The sequence below is a fragment of the Saccoglossus kowalevskii genome, chromosome 20 (assembly GCF_978046115.1).
Source record: "Saccoglossus kowalevskii chromosome 20, keSacKowa6.1, whole genome shotgun sequence".
Lineage (NCBI taxonomy): Eukaryota > Metazoa > Hemichordata > Enteropneusta > Harrimaniidae > Saccoglossus > Saccoglossus kowalevskii.
Window position 1 is genome coordinate 13,238,280 of NC_140660.1, and position 16,486 is coordinate 13,254,765.

Below are 16,486 nucleotides of genomic sequence, written 5' to 3' on the forward strand. Positions count from 1 at the left end.
CTTGTAACCTTTCCGGGTTCATTAACGGGACAATTTTTACGGATATGTCCCGTTCCCTTGCAGTTAAAGCAACGCATTTCGTCAGTGGAAATGTATACAGAGTACGGACGTCCCTCGAACATGACGTTCATTAAACCATTAATTCGTTCGTTTTTTAGTAAAACAAAGGCTTGTCTACGAAAACTCTTGACATGTTTTAAAGATTCGGATTTACATCCAAGCGCTATTGTTCGCATACTGCCAACCACTCGACCATAAACAGACAATTCTTTGATAAGCAACGAGTCAGGTATGAATGGTGGCACGTTAGACAGAACAACACGCGTTGCTGGTTTTACCAGCTGTTCAACAGAGATGAATTGGTCATCAATAACAAAGCCCATACTGATTGCGTAATCAACTAGGTCTGTGGATGACAAAAATATGACAACAGCATGGTTCATCCTGGAGGCAGCTATAATATTTTCATCGCCGACTAAGGCTCCCATTGCAGTAACGTACTGCTCAACAGTAAAGCTTACAAATGATGCACACCTCACTGCGTGCTTCCGAGTAAGGGAGACACCGGGTGGTCGATCAGTGGGGGCCGCCATCTTGGCTGAACCCCACCCAACCACAAACAAAAAACTAATCTAACAAAAATCACAGCAATCCGCTGGTAAAACAAAACAAATTACAAATAGAAATGATAAACAAAATACCACGAAAATAGTGGTGAAGAAATAAAACAAAGAAATCACTTCCCTGGCTTAGAATGAGTCAAAGTCCTGGAGCTCAGCAAAACACGTCCTCTCTCCATAGAAGAAAGAAGAAGAAAAAACCGGACAATAAGAATAGGGGCCTCGCCCTTTGGGCTTGGGCCCCTAATTAAAGCCGCAAGCGGCGTCACCGGGGCCCAAGCTGATCTATCATGACAAGATTCTGTTTCATAATTAATGTGGTCACATGTTAGACAATCAGGTAGCTTGAATTATCAGTAACATGAGGTCAAAATGAAGTTGGTACCATGTATTTACCTGGTTTGGTTATCGAAATATGGTTTTCAGGATATATAATGAGCCATGTTCTTAATAATGAGATTACATAATCATATATAGCCATTTCTAATGTCAGTTACATCTTTCATTCAATGTCTTCGTAATGACACTTGTTACACGTCCTGCTCTGCGACAGTGTTTTAGATATGACTGCTTTGCATATTAATGAGTTCACATGACCATATATGGTCATCTGTTATTTTTAATCAAATCTCTTGTTCACTGTTGTCATAATAACACAGGATTCATCTTCCTAACTGCAACAGTGTTTAAGATATAATGGTTATGCATATTAATGAGTTCACATGACCATATATGGTTATCTGTTATTTTAATCAAATCTCTTGTTCACTGTTGTCATAACACAGGATTCATCTTCCTAGCTGCAACAGTGTTTAAGATATAATGGTTATGCATATTAATGAGTTCACATGACCATATATGGTCATCTGTTATTTTAATCAAATCTCTTGTTCACTGTTGTCATAATAACACAGGATTCATCTTCCTAACTGCGACAGTGTTTTAGATATGACTGCTATGCATATTAATGAGTTCACATGACCATATATGGTCATCTGTTATTTTAATCAAGTCTCTTGCTCACTGTTGTCATAATAACACAGGATTCATCTTCCTAACTGCAACAGTGCTTAAGATATAATGGTTATGCATATTAATGAGTTGACATGACCATATATGGTCATCTGTTATTTTAATCAAATCTCTTGTTCACTGTTGTCATGATAACACAGGAATCATCTTCCTAACTACAACAGTGTTTGAGATATAATGGTTATGCATATTAATGAGTTCACATGACCATATATGGTAATCTGTTATTTTAATGAAATCAATTGTTTAATGTTGTCATAATAACACAGGTTTCATCTTCCTAACTCCAACAGTGCTTGAGATATATCAGTTATGCATATTAATGAGGTTAGAAGCCCCCACCCCTTAGGCGCCCAGCGACAAAACCCAGCCACGTGCCATTCGGTTGAAAAAATGCATCTCAAGAGTAGAATGCACATATACAATTTTAGCCAAATCGGACCAATACAACACATGTAATTGCACAAGATCTGTTTTCATAAAATCCAAGATGGCGGCCAAACCATGTGACTGATCAAAATAATATTATTTTTCTCATATGGAGCTAAGGCCAGGCATGGTAAATATAAAAACATCTGGTAGGTTGGTTGAATCACCTCTGAGAAACAAATGCCCAAACTTTTGGGCAATTTTGCTTAAAATCCAAGATGGCGGCCAAACCACGTGACTGATCTGAAATCTTTTTTAGGTTTCTGAAAGAGATAGATATACAGATGCCATGAAGCAAAATTGAAAATAATCCCTCAAGTGTTGCCATAGTAAAAAACTACTTCCTGTTTAGAAGAAATCCAAAATGGTGGCCAAACCACGTGACCAATCGTAATAATTTTATCAAACCTAAATGGGATTCATATATAGAAGCTAAATACAACACATGAGAGGATTCGGCTAGGTGGTTCTGAAGAAGAAGATTTTTAAGTGTTTTTTGCCGTTTTTAGGAAAAACAAAATGGCGGGAAAAGTCACATGACCGCTAAAGTTTTTATTGCTGATATCTATTACACATGAGTTGTCCTATATACCATAAAAAAATCTAGACGCCTAGACCCTCAGAAAGTGGTCAAACAGCCACTTCCGGTTTTATTTCAATTCAATATGGCTGCCAAACTAATTGACCAATCGAAATTTTGAAAGCATGTTGCACCAGTTCACATTAGGGACTATCAGTATAGAGCATTATCAGACCATTCCGTTCAGCGGTTTTCTCAAACGGCTTGACGAAAAAAGTTACGGCGGAAAGAAGAAAGAAAGAAAGAAGAAAAAACCGGACAATAAGAATAGGGGCCTCGCCCTTCGGGCTTGGGCCCCTAATTAAAGCCGCAAGCGGCGTCACCGGGGCCCAAGCTGACAAGATTCTGTTTCATAATTAATGAGGTCACAAGTTAGACAATCAGGTAGCTTGAATTATCAGTAACATGAGGTCAAAATGAAGTTGGTACCATGTATTTACCTGGTTTGGTTATCAAAATATGGTTTTCAGGATATATAATGAGCCATGTTCTTATGCACAAGAATGAGATTACATAATCATATATAGCCATTTCTAATGTCAGTTACATCTTTCATTAAATGTCTTCATAATGACACTAGTTACATGTCCTGCTCTGCGACAGTGTTTTAGATATGACTGCTATGCATATTAATGAGTTCACATGACCATATATGGTCATCTGTTATTTTAATCAAATCTCTTGTTCACTGTCGTCATAATAACACAGGATTCATCTTCCTAACTGCGACAGTGTTTAAGATATAATGGTTATGCATATTAATGAGTTCACATGACCATATATGGTTATCTGTTATTTTAATCAAATCTCTTGTTCAACGTTGTCATAATGACACAGGATTCATCTTCCTAACTGCAACAGTGTTTGAGATATAACGATTACGCATATTAATGAGCTCACATGACTATATATGGTCATCTGTTATTTTAATCAAATCTTTTTTTCAATGTTGTCATAATAACACAGGATTCCACTTCCTAACTGCAACAGTGTTTGAGATATGACAGTTATGCATATTAATGAGTTCACATGACCATATATGGTCATCTGTTATTTTTAATCAAATCTCTTGTTCACTGTTGTCATAATAACACAGGATTCATCTTCCTAAATGCAACAGTGTTTAGGATATAATGGTTATGCATATTAATGAGTTCACATGACCATATATGGTCATCTGTAATTTTAATCAAATATCTTGTTCACTGTTGTCATAATAACACAGGATTCATCATCCTAACTACAACAGTGCTTAAGTTATAACAGTTATGCATATTGATGAGGTTAGAAACCCCCACCCCATGGGTGCCCAGCCACATGGCCAAGCAGTGTGCTATTGTGGCAAAATGATGCATCTAATGACACAAATGCACATACAAAATTTGAAAGAAATCAGACTAATACAAAACATGTAGTTGCATAATGTCTATTTTCACAAAATCCAAGATGGCGGCCAAACCATGTGACTGATCAAAATAATATTATTTTTCTCATATGGAGCTAAGGGCAGGCATGGTAAATATAAAAACATCTAGTAGATTGGTTGAATCGTCTCTGAGAAACAAATACCCAAACTTTTTGTAAATTTTGCTTAAAATCCAAAATGGCGGCCAAACCATGTGACTGATCTGAATTTTTTTTTAGATTTCTGAAAGGGTTTGATACACAGATGCCATGAAGCAAAACTGAAAATAATCCCTCAAGTGTTGCCAGAGTAAAAAACTACTTCCTGTTTAGAAGAAATCCAAAATGGTGGCCAAACCACGTGACCAATCGTAAAAAAATGTTCAAACATAAATGGGATTCATATATAGAAGCTAAATACTACATATGAGAGCATTCTACTTGGTGGTTCTGAAGAAGAAGATTTTTAAGTGTTTTTTGCCGTTTTTAGGAAAAACAAAATGGCGGGAAAAGTCACGTGACCGCTAAAGTTTTTATTGCTGATATTTATTACACATGAGTTGTCCTATATACCATAAAAAAATCTAGACGCCTAGACCCTCAGAAAGTGGTCAAACATCCACTTCCGGTTTTATTTCAATCCAATATGGCTGCCAAACTAATTGACCAATCAAAATTCTGAAAGCATGTTGCACCAGTTCACATTATGGACTATCAGTATAGAACATTATCAGACCATTCCGTTCAGTGGTTTTCTCAAACGGCTTGACGAAAAAAGTTACGGAAGAAAGAAAGAAGAAAGAAGAATTAAAGCCGCAAGCGGCGTCACCGGGGCCCAAGCTGACAAGATTCTGTTTCATAATTAATGTGGTCACATGTTAGACAATCAGGTAGCTTGAATTATTAGTAACATGAGGTCAAAATGAAGTTGGTACCATGTATTTACCTGGTTTGGTTATCGAAATATGGTTTTCAGGATATATAATGAGCCATGTTCTTATGCACAATAATGAGATTACATAATCATATATAGCCATTTCTAATGTCAGTTACATCTTTCATTCAATGTCTTCATAATGACACTAGTTACATGTCCTGCTCTGCGACAGTGTTTAGATATGACTGCTTTGCATATTAATGAGTTCACATGACCATATATGGTCATCTGTTATTTTAATCAAATCTCTTGTTCACTGTTGTCATAATAACAAAGGATTCATCTTCCTAACTGCAACAGTGTTTAAGATATAATGGTTATGCATATCAGTGAGTCACATGACCATATATGGTCATCTGTTATTTTAATCAAATCTCTTGTTCACTGTTGTCATAATAACACAGGATTCATCTTCCTAACTGCAACAGTGTTTAAGATATAATGGTTATGCATATTAATGAGTCACATTACCATATATGGTCATCTGTTATTTTAACAAATCTCTTGTTCACTGTTGTCATAATAACACAGGATTCATCTTCCTTACTGCAACAGTGTTTAAGATATAATGGTTATACATATTAATGAGTTCACATGACCATATATGGTCATCTGTTATTTTAATCAAATCTCTTGTTCACTGTTGTCATGATAACACAGGAATCATCTTTCTAACTACAACAGTGTTTGAGATATAATGGTTATGCATATTAATGAGTTCACATGACCATATATGGTAATCTGTTATTTTAATGAAATCAATTGTTTAATGTTGTCATAATAACACAGGTTTCATCTTCCTAACTCCAACAGTGCTTGAGATATATCAGTTATGCATATTAATGAGGTTAGAAGCCCCCACCCCTTAGGCGCTTGGCGACAAAACCCAGCCACGTGCCATTCGGTTGAAAGAATGCATCTCATGAGTAGAATGCACATGTACAATTTTAGCCAAATCGGACCAACACAACACATGTAAATGCACAAGGTTTGTTTTCATAAAATCCAAGATGGCGGCCAAACCATGTGACTGATCAAAATAATATTATTTTTCTCATATGGAGATCAGGCCAGGCATGGTAAATATAAAAACATCTTGTAGATTGGTTGAATCACCTCTGAGAAACAAATGCCCAAACTTTTGATCAATTTTGCTTAAAATCCAAGATGGCGGCCAAACCATGTGACTAATCTGAAATCTTTTTTAGGTTACTGAAAGGGAATGATATACAGATGCCATGAAGCAAAATTGAAAATAATCCCTCAAGTTTTGCCAGAGTAAAAAACTACTTCCTGTTTAGAAGAAACCCAAAATGGCGGCCAAACCATGTGACCAATCATAACAATTTTTTCAAACTTAAATTGGATTCATATATAGAAGCCAAATACTACATATGAGAGCATTCTGCATAGTGGTTCTGAAGAAGAAGATTTTCAAGTGTTTTTTGACGTTTTTAGGAAAAACAAAATGGCGGGAAAAGTCACATGACCGCTAAAGTTTTTATTGTTGATATCTATTACACATGAGTTGTACTATATACCATAAAAAAATCTAGATGCCTAGACCCTCAGAAAGTGGTCAAACAGCCACTTCCGGTTTTATTTCAATCCAATATGGCTGCCAAACTAATTGACCAATCGAAATTCTGAAAGCATGTTGCACCAGTTCACATTATGGACTATCAGAATGAACCATTATCAGACCATTCCGTTCAGCGGTTTTCTCAAACGGCTTGACGAAAGAAGTTGTGGAAGAAAGAAGAAGAAAGAAGAAAAAACCGAACAATAAGAATAGGGGCCTCGCCCTTCGGGCTTGGGCCCCTAAAAAACCGGACAATAAGAATAGGGGCCTCGCCCTTCGGGCTTGGGCCCCTAAAAACCGGACAATAAGAATAGGGGCCTCGCCCTTTGGGCTTGGGCCCCTAATTAAAGCCGCAAGCGGCATCACTGGGGCCCAAGCTGACAAGATTCTGTTTCGTAATTAATGTGGTCACATGTTAGACAATCAGGTAGCTTGAATTATCAGTAACATGGGGTCGAAATGAAGTTGGTACCATGTATTTACCTGGTTTGGTTATTGAAATATGGTTTTCCGGATATATAATGAGCCATGTTCTTATGCACAATAATGAGATTACATAATCATATATAGCCATTTCTAATGTCAGTTACATCTTTCATTCAATGTCTTCATAATGACACTAGTTACATGTCCTGCTCTGCGACAGTGTTTTAGATATGACTGCTTTGCATATTAATGAGTTCACATGACCATATATGGTCATCTGTTATTTTAATCAAATCTCTTGTTCACTGTTGTCATAATAACACAGGATTCATCTTCCTAACTGCAATAGTGTTTAAGATATAATGGTTATGCATATTAATGAGTTCACATGACCATATATGGTCATCTGTTCTTTTAATCAAATCTGTTGTCATAATAACTCAGGATTCATCTTCCTAACTGCAACAGTGTTTAAGATATAATAGTTATGCATATTAATGAGTTCACATGACCATATATGGTCATCTGTTATTTTTAATCAAATCTCTTGTTTACTGTTGTCATGATAACACAGGATTCATCTTCCTAACTACAACAGTGCTTGAGATATATCAGTTATGCATATTAATGAGGTTAGAAGCCCCCACCCCCATGGGTGCTCAGCCACGTGGCCTAGCAGTGTGCTATTGGGGCAAAATGATGCATCTGATGACACAAATGCACATACAAAATTTGAAAGAGATCAGACTAATACAAAACATGCAGTTGCATAATTTCTATTTTGACAAAATCCAAAGATGGCGGCCAAACCACGTGACTGATCAAAATAATATTATTTTTCTCATATGGAGCTAAGGCCAGGCATGGTAAATATAAAAACATTTAGTAGATTGGTTGAATCGTCTCTGAGAAACAAATACCCAAACTTTTGGTCAATTTTGCTTAAAATCCAAAATGGCGGCCAAACCATGTGACTGATCTGAAATTTTTTTTAGGTTTCTGAAAGGGCTTGATACACAGATGCCATGAAGCAAAATTTAAAATATTCCCTAAAGTGTTGCCAGAGTAAAAAACTCCTTCCTGTTTAGAAGAAATCCAAAATGGTGGCCAAACCACGTGACCAATCGTAAACATTTTTTCAAACATAAATGGGATTCATATATAGAAGCTAAATACTACATATGAGAGCATTCTGTATGGTGGTTCTGAAGAAGAAGATTTTTAAGTGTTTTTTGCCGTTTTTAGGAAAAACAAAATGGCGGGAAAAGTCACATGACCGCTAAACTTTTTATTGCTGATGTTTATTACACATGAGTTGTACTATATACCATAAAAAAATCTAGACGCCTAGACCCTCAGAAAGTGGTCAAACAGCCACTTCCGGTTTTATTTCAATCCAATATGGCTGCCAAACTAATTGACCAATCGAAATTCTGACAGCATGTTGCACCAGTTCACATTAGGGACTATCAGTATAGAGCATTATCAGACCATTCTGTTCAGCAGTTTTCTCAAACGGCTTGACGAAAAAAGTTACGGAAGAAAGAAAGAAGAAAGAATTAAAGCCGCAAGCGGCGTCACCGGGGCCCAAGCTGATAAGATTCTGTTTCATAATTAATGAGGTTACATGTCAGACAATCAGGTAGCTCTTATTATCAGTAACATGAGGTTGAAATGAAGTTGGTACCATGTATTTACCTGCTTTGGTTATCGAAATATGGTTTTCAGGATATATAATGAGCCATGTTCTTATGCACAATAATGAGATTACATAATCATATATAGCCATTTCTAATGTCAGTTACATCTTTCATTCAATGTCTTCATAATGACACTAGTTACATGTCCTGCTCTGCGACAGTGTTTCAGATATGACTGCTATGCATATTAATGAGTTCACATGACCATATATGGTAATCTGTTATTTTAATCAAATCTCTTGTTCAAGGTTGTCATAATAACACAGGATTCATCATCCTAACTACAACAGTGCTTGAGTTATAACAGTTATGCATATTAATGAGGTTAGAAGCCCCCACCCCATGGGTGCCCAGCCACGTGGCCTAACAGTGTGCTATTGGGGCAAAATGATGCATCTGATGACACAAATGCACATACAAAATTTGAAAGAAATCAGACTAATACAAAACATGTAGTTGCATAATTTCTATTTTCACAAAATCCAAGATGGCGGCCAAACCACGTGACTGATCAAAATAAATATGATTTTCAGGATATATAATGAGCCATGTTCTTATGCACAATAATGAGTTTACATAATCATATATAGCCATTTCTAATGTCAGTTACATCTTTCATTCAATGTCTTCATAATGACACTAGTTACATGTCCTGCTCTGCGACAGTGTTTTAGATATGACTGCTTTGCGTATTAATGAGTTCACATGACCATATATGGTCATCTGTTATTTTAATCAAATCTCTTGTTCACTGTTGTCATAATAACACAGGATTCATCTCCCTAAATGCAACAGTGTTTAGGATATAATGGTTATGCATATTAATGAGTTCACATGACCATATATGGTCATCTGTTATTTTAATCAAATATCTTGTTCAATGTTGTCATAATAACACAGGATTCCACTTCCTAACTGCAACAGTGTTTGAGATATGACAGTTATGCATATTAATGAGCTCACATGACCATATATGGTCATTTGTTAATTTAATCGAATATCTTGTTGATTGTTGTCATAATAACACAGGATTCATCATCCTAACTACAACAGTGCTTGAGTTATAACAGTTATGCATATTAATGAGGTTAGAAGCCCCCACCCCATGGGTGCCCAGCCATGTGGCCTAACAGTGTGCTATTGGGGCAAAATGATGCATCTGATGACACAAATGCACATATAAAATTTGAAAGAAATCAGACTAATACAAAACATGTAGTTGCATAATGTCTATTTTCACAAAATCCAAGATGGCGGCCAAACCATGTGACTGATCAAAATAATATTATTTTTCTCGTATGGAGCTAAGGGCAGGCATGGTAAATATAAAAACATCTAGTAGATTGGTTGAATCGTCTCTGAGAAACAAATACCCAAACTTTTTGTCAATTTTGCTTAAAATCCAAAATGGCGGCCAAACCATATGACTGATCTGAATTTTTTTTTCAGATTTTTGAAAGGGTTTGATACACTGATGCCATGAAGCAAAATTGAAAATAATCCCTCAAGTGTTGCCAGAGTAAAAAACTACTTCCTGTTTAGAAGAAATCCAAAATGGTGGCCAAACCACGTGACCAATCGTAAAAAAATATTCAAACATAAATGGGATTCATATATAGAAGCTAAATACTACATATGAGAGCATTCTACTTGGTGGTTCTGAAGAAGAAGATTTTTAAGTGTTTTTTGCCGTTTTTAGGAAAAACAAAATGGCGGGAAAAGTCACATGACCGCTAAAGTTTTTATTGCTGATATTTATTACACATGAGTTGTACTATATACCATAAAAAAATCTAGACGCCTAGACCCTCAGAAAGTGGTCAAACAGCCACTTCCGGTTTTATTTCAATCCAATATGGCTGCCAAACTAATTGACCAATCAAAATTCTGAAAGCATGTTGCACCAGTTCACATTAGGGACTATCAGTATAGAACATTATCAGACCATTCCGTTCAGCGGTTTTCTCAAACGGCTTGACGAAAAAAGTTACGGAAGAAAGAAAGAAAGAAGAAAGAAGAAATTAAAGCCGCAAGCGGCGTCACCGGGGCCCAAGCTGATAAGATTCTGTTTCATAATTAATGAGGTCACATGTTAGACAATCAGCTGCAGGTAGATTGTATTATCAGTAACATGAGGTCGAAATGAAGTTGGTACCATGTATTTACCTGGTTTGGTTATCGAAATATGGTTTTGAGGATATATAATGAGCCATGTTCTTATGCACAATAATGAGATTACATAATCATATATAGCCATTTCTAATGTCAGTTACATCTTTCATTCAATGTCTTCATAATGACACGAGTTACATGTCCTGCTCTGCGACTGTGTTTTAAATATGACTGCTATGCATATTAATGAGTTCACATGACCATATATGGTCATCTGTTATTTTAATCAAATCTCTTGTTCACTGTTGTAATAATAACACAGGATTCATCTTCCTAACTGCAACAGTGTTTAAGATATAATGGTTATGCATATTAATGAGTTCACATGACCATATATGGTCATCTGTTATTTTAATCAAATCTCTTGTTCACTGTTGTCATGATAACACAGGAATCATCTTCCTAACTACAACAGTGTTTGAGATATAATGGTTATGCATATTAATGAGTTCACATGACCATATATGGTAATCTGTTATTTTAATGAAATCAATTGTTTAATGTTGTCATAATAACACAGGTTTCATCTTCCTAACTCCAACAGTGCTTGAGATATATCAGTTATGCATATTAATGAGGTTAGAAGCCCCCACCCCTTAGGTGCTTGGCGACAAAACCCAGCCACGTGCCATTCGGTTGAAAGAATGCATCTCATGAGTAGAATGCGCATGTACAATTTTAGCCAAATCGAACCAATACAACACATGTAAATGCACAAGGTTTGTTTTCATAAAATCCAAGATGGCGGCCAAACCATGTGACTGATCAAAATAATATTATTTTTCTCATATGGAAATCAGGCCAGGCATGGTAAATATAAAAACATCTTGTAGATTGGGTGAATCACCTCTGAGAAACAAATGCCCAAACTTTTGATCAATTTTGCTTAAAATCCAAGATGGCGGCCAAACCATGTGACTGATCTGAAATCTTTTTTAGGTTACTGAAAGGGATTGATATACAGATGCCATGAAGCAAAATTGAGAATAATCCCTCAAGTTTTGCCAGAGTAAAAAACTACTTCCTGTTTAGAAGAAACCCAAAATGGCGGCCAAACCATGTGACCAATCATAACACTTTTTTCAAACGTAAATGGGATTCATATATAGAAGCCAAATACTACATATGAGAGCATTCTGCATAGTGGTTCTGAAGAAGAAGATTTTCAAGTGTTTTTTGCCGTTTTTAGGAAAAACAAAATGGCGGGAAAAGTCACATGACCGCTAAAGTTTTTATTGTTGATATCTATTACACATGAGTTGTACTATATACCATAAAAAAATCAAGACGCCTAGACCCTCAAAAAGTAGTCAAATAGCCACTTCCGGTTTTATTTCAATCCAATATGGCTGCCAAACTAATTGACCAATCAAAATTCTGAAAGCATGTTGCACTAGTTCACATTAGGGACTATAAGTATAGAGCATTTTCAGACTATTCAGTTCAGCAGTTTTCTCAAACGGCTTGACGAAAGAAGTTGTGGAAGAAAGAAGAAGAAAGAAGAAAAAACCGAACAATAAGAATAGGGGCCTCGCCCTTTGGGCTTGGGCCCCTAATTAAAGCCGCAAGCGGCGTCACCGGGGCCCAAGCTGACAAGATTCTGTTTCATAATTAATGAGGTCACATGTTAGACAATCAGGTAGCTCTTATTATCAGTAACATGAGGTCGAAATAAAGTAGGTACCATGTATTTACCTGCTTTGGTTATCGAAATATGGTTTTCAGGATATATAATGAGCCATGTTCTTATGCACAATAATGAGATTACATAATCATATATAGCCATTTCTAGTGTCAGTTACATCTTTCATTCAATGTCTTCATAATAACACTAGTTACATGTCCTGTTCTGTGACAGTGTTTCAGATATGACTGCTATGCATATTAATGAGTTCACATGACCATATATGGTCATCTGTTATGTTAATCAAATCTCTTCTTCACTGTTGTCATAATGACACAGGATTCATCTTCCTAACTGCAACAGTGTTTGAGATATAACGAGTACGCATATTAATGAGCTCACGTGACTATATATGGTCATCTGTTATTTTAATCAAATCTTTTGTTCATTGTTGTCATAATAACACAGGATTCCACTTCCTAACTGCAACTGTGTTTGAGATATAATGGTTATGCATATTAATGAGCTCACATGACCATAAATGGTCATTTGTTATTTTAATCAAATCTCTTGCTCAACGTTGTCATAATAACACAGGATTCATCATCCTAACTACTACAGTGCTTGAGATATAATGGTTATGCATATTAATGAGTTCACATGACAATATATGGTCATCTGTTATTTTAATCAAATTTCTTGTTCACTGTTGTCATAATAACACAGGATTCATCTTCCTAACTGCAACAGTGTTTTAGATATGACTGCTATGCATATTAATGAGTTCACATGACCATATATGGTTATCTGTTATTTTAATCAAATCTCTTGTTCACTGTTGTCATAATAACACAGGATTCATCTTCCTAACTGCGACAGTGTTTTAGATATGACTGCTATGCATATTAATGAGTTCACTTGACCATATATGGTTATCTGTTATCTTAATCAAATCTCTTGTTCACTGTTGTCATAATGACACAGGATTTATCTTCCTAACTGCGACAGTGTTTAAGATATAATTGTTATGCATATTAATGAGTTCACATGACCATATATGGTTATCTGTTATTTTAATCAAATCTCTTGTTCACTGTTGTCATAATAACACAGGATTCCACTTCCTAACTGCAACAGTGTTTGAGATATGACAGTTATGCATATTAATGAGCTCACATGACCATATATGGTCATTTGTTATTTTAATCGAATCTCTTGTTCAAGGTTGTCATAATAACACAGGATTCATCATCCTAACTACAACAGTGCTTGAGTTATAACAGTTATGCATATTAATGAGGTTAGAAGCCCCCACCCCATGGGTGCCCAGCCACGTGGCCTAACAGTGTGCTATTGGGGCAAAATGATGCATCTGATGACACAAATGCACATACAAAATTTGAAAAAAATCAGACTAATACAAAACATGTAGTTGCATAATTTCTATTTTCACAAAATCCAAGATGGCGGCCAAACCACGTGACTGATCAAAATAATATTATTTTTCTCGTATGCAGCTAAGGCCAGGCATGGTAAATATAAAAACATCTAGTAGATTGGTTGAATCGTCTCTGAGAAACAAATACCCAAACTTTTGGTCAATTTTGCTTAAAATCCAAAATGGCGGCTAAACCATGTGACTGATCTGAAATTTTTTTTAGGTTTCTGAAAGGGCTTGATACACAGATGCCATGAAGCAAAATTGAAAATATTCCCTCAAGTGTTGCCAGAGTAAAAAACTACTTCCTGTTTAGAAGAAATCCAAAATGGTGGCCAAACCACGTGACCAATCGTAAACATTTTTTCAAACATAAATGGGATTCATATATAGAAGCTAAATACTACATATGAGAGCATTCTGCTTGGTGGTTCTGAAGAAGAAGATTTTCAAGTGTTTTTTGCCGTTTTTAGGAAAAACAAAATGGCGGGAAAAGTCACATGACCGCTAAAGTTTTTATTGCTGATATTTATTACACATGAGTTGTACTATATACCATAAAAAATCTAGACGCCTAGACCCTCAGAAAGTGGTCAAACAGCCACTTCCGGTTTTATTTCAATCCAATATGGCTGCCAAACTAATTGTCCAATCGAAATTCTGAAAGCATGTTGCACCAGTTCACATTATGGACTATCAGTATAGAGCATTATCAGACCATTCTGTTCAGCGGTTTTCTCAAACGGCTTGACGAAAAAAGTTACGGAAGAAAGAAAGAAAGAAAGAAAGAAAAAACTGAACGATAATAATAGGGGCCTCGCCCTTTGGGCTTGGGCCCCTAAAAACCGGACAATAAGAATAGGGGCCTCGCCCTTCAGGCTTGGGCCCCTAAAAACCGAACAATAAGAATAGGGGCCTCGCCCTTTGGGCTTGGGCCCCTAATTAAAGCCGCAAGCGGCATCACCGGGGCCCAAGCTGACAAGATTCTGTTTCATAATTAATGTGGTCACATATTAGACAATCGGGTAGCTTGAATTATCAGTAACATGAGGTCAAAATGAAGTTGGTACCATGTATTTACCTGGTTTGGTTATCGAAATATGGTTTTCAGGATATATAATGAGCCATGTTCTTAATAATGAGATTACATAATCATATATAGCCATTTCTAATGTCCGTTACATCTTTCATTCAATGTCTTCATAATGACACTTGTTACACGTCCTGCTCTGCGACAGTGTTTTAGATATGACTGCTTTGCATATTAATGAGTTCACATTACCATATATGGTCATCTGTTATTTTTAATCAAATCTCTTGTTCACTGTTGTCATAATAACACAGGATTCATCTTCCTAACTGCAACAGTGTTTAAGATATAATGGTTATGCATATTAATGAGTTCACATGACCATATATGGTTATCTGTTATTTTAATCAAATCTCTTGTTCACTGTTGTCATAACACAGAATTCATCTTCCTAACTGCAACAGTGTTTAAGATATAATGGTTATGCATATTAATGAGTTCACATGACCATATATGGTCATCTGTTATTTTAATCAAATCTCTTGTTCACTGTTGTCATAATAACACAGGATTCATCTTCCTAACTGCGACAGTGTTTTAGATATGACTGCTATGCATATTAATGAGTTCACATGACCATATATGGTTATCTGTTATTTTAATCAAATCTCTTGTTCACTGTTGTTATAATGACACAGGATTTATCTTCTTAACTGCGACAGTGTTTAAGATATAATGGTTATGCATATTAATGAGTTCACATGACCATATATGGTTATCTGTTATTTTAATCAAATCTCTTGTTAACTGTTGTCATAATGACACAGGATTCATCTTCCTAACTGCAACAGTGTTTGAGATATAACGATTACGCATATTAATGAGCTCACGTGACTATATATGGTCATCTGTTATTTTAATCAAATCTTTTGTTCAATGTTGTCATAATAACACAGGATTCCACTTCCTAACTGCAACAGTGTTTGAGATATGACAGTTATGCATATTAATGAGCTCACATGACCATATATGGTCATTTGTTATTTTAATCGTATCTCTTGTTTAACGTTGTCATAATAACACAGGATTCATCATCCTAACTACAACAGTGCTTGAGTTATAACAGTTATGCATATTAATGAGGTTAGAAGCCCCCCACCCCATGGGTGCCCAGCCACGTGGCCTAACAGTGTGCTATTGGGGCAAAATGATGCATCTGATGACACAAATGCACATACAAAATTTGAAAGAAATCAGACTAATACAAAACATGTAGTTGCATAATTTCTATTTTCACAAAATCCAAGATGGCGGCCAAACCACGTGACTGACTAAAATAATATTATTTTTCTCGTATGCAGCTAAGGCCAGGCATGGTAAATATAAAAACATCTAGTAGATTGGTTGAATCGTCTCTGAGAAACAAATACCCAAACTTTTGGTCAATTTTGCTTAAAATCCAAAATGGCGGCCAAACCATGTGACTGATCTGAAATTTTTTTTAGGTTTCTG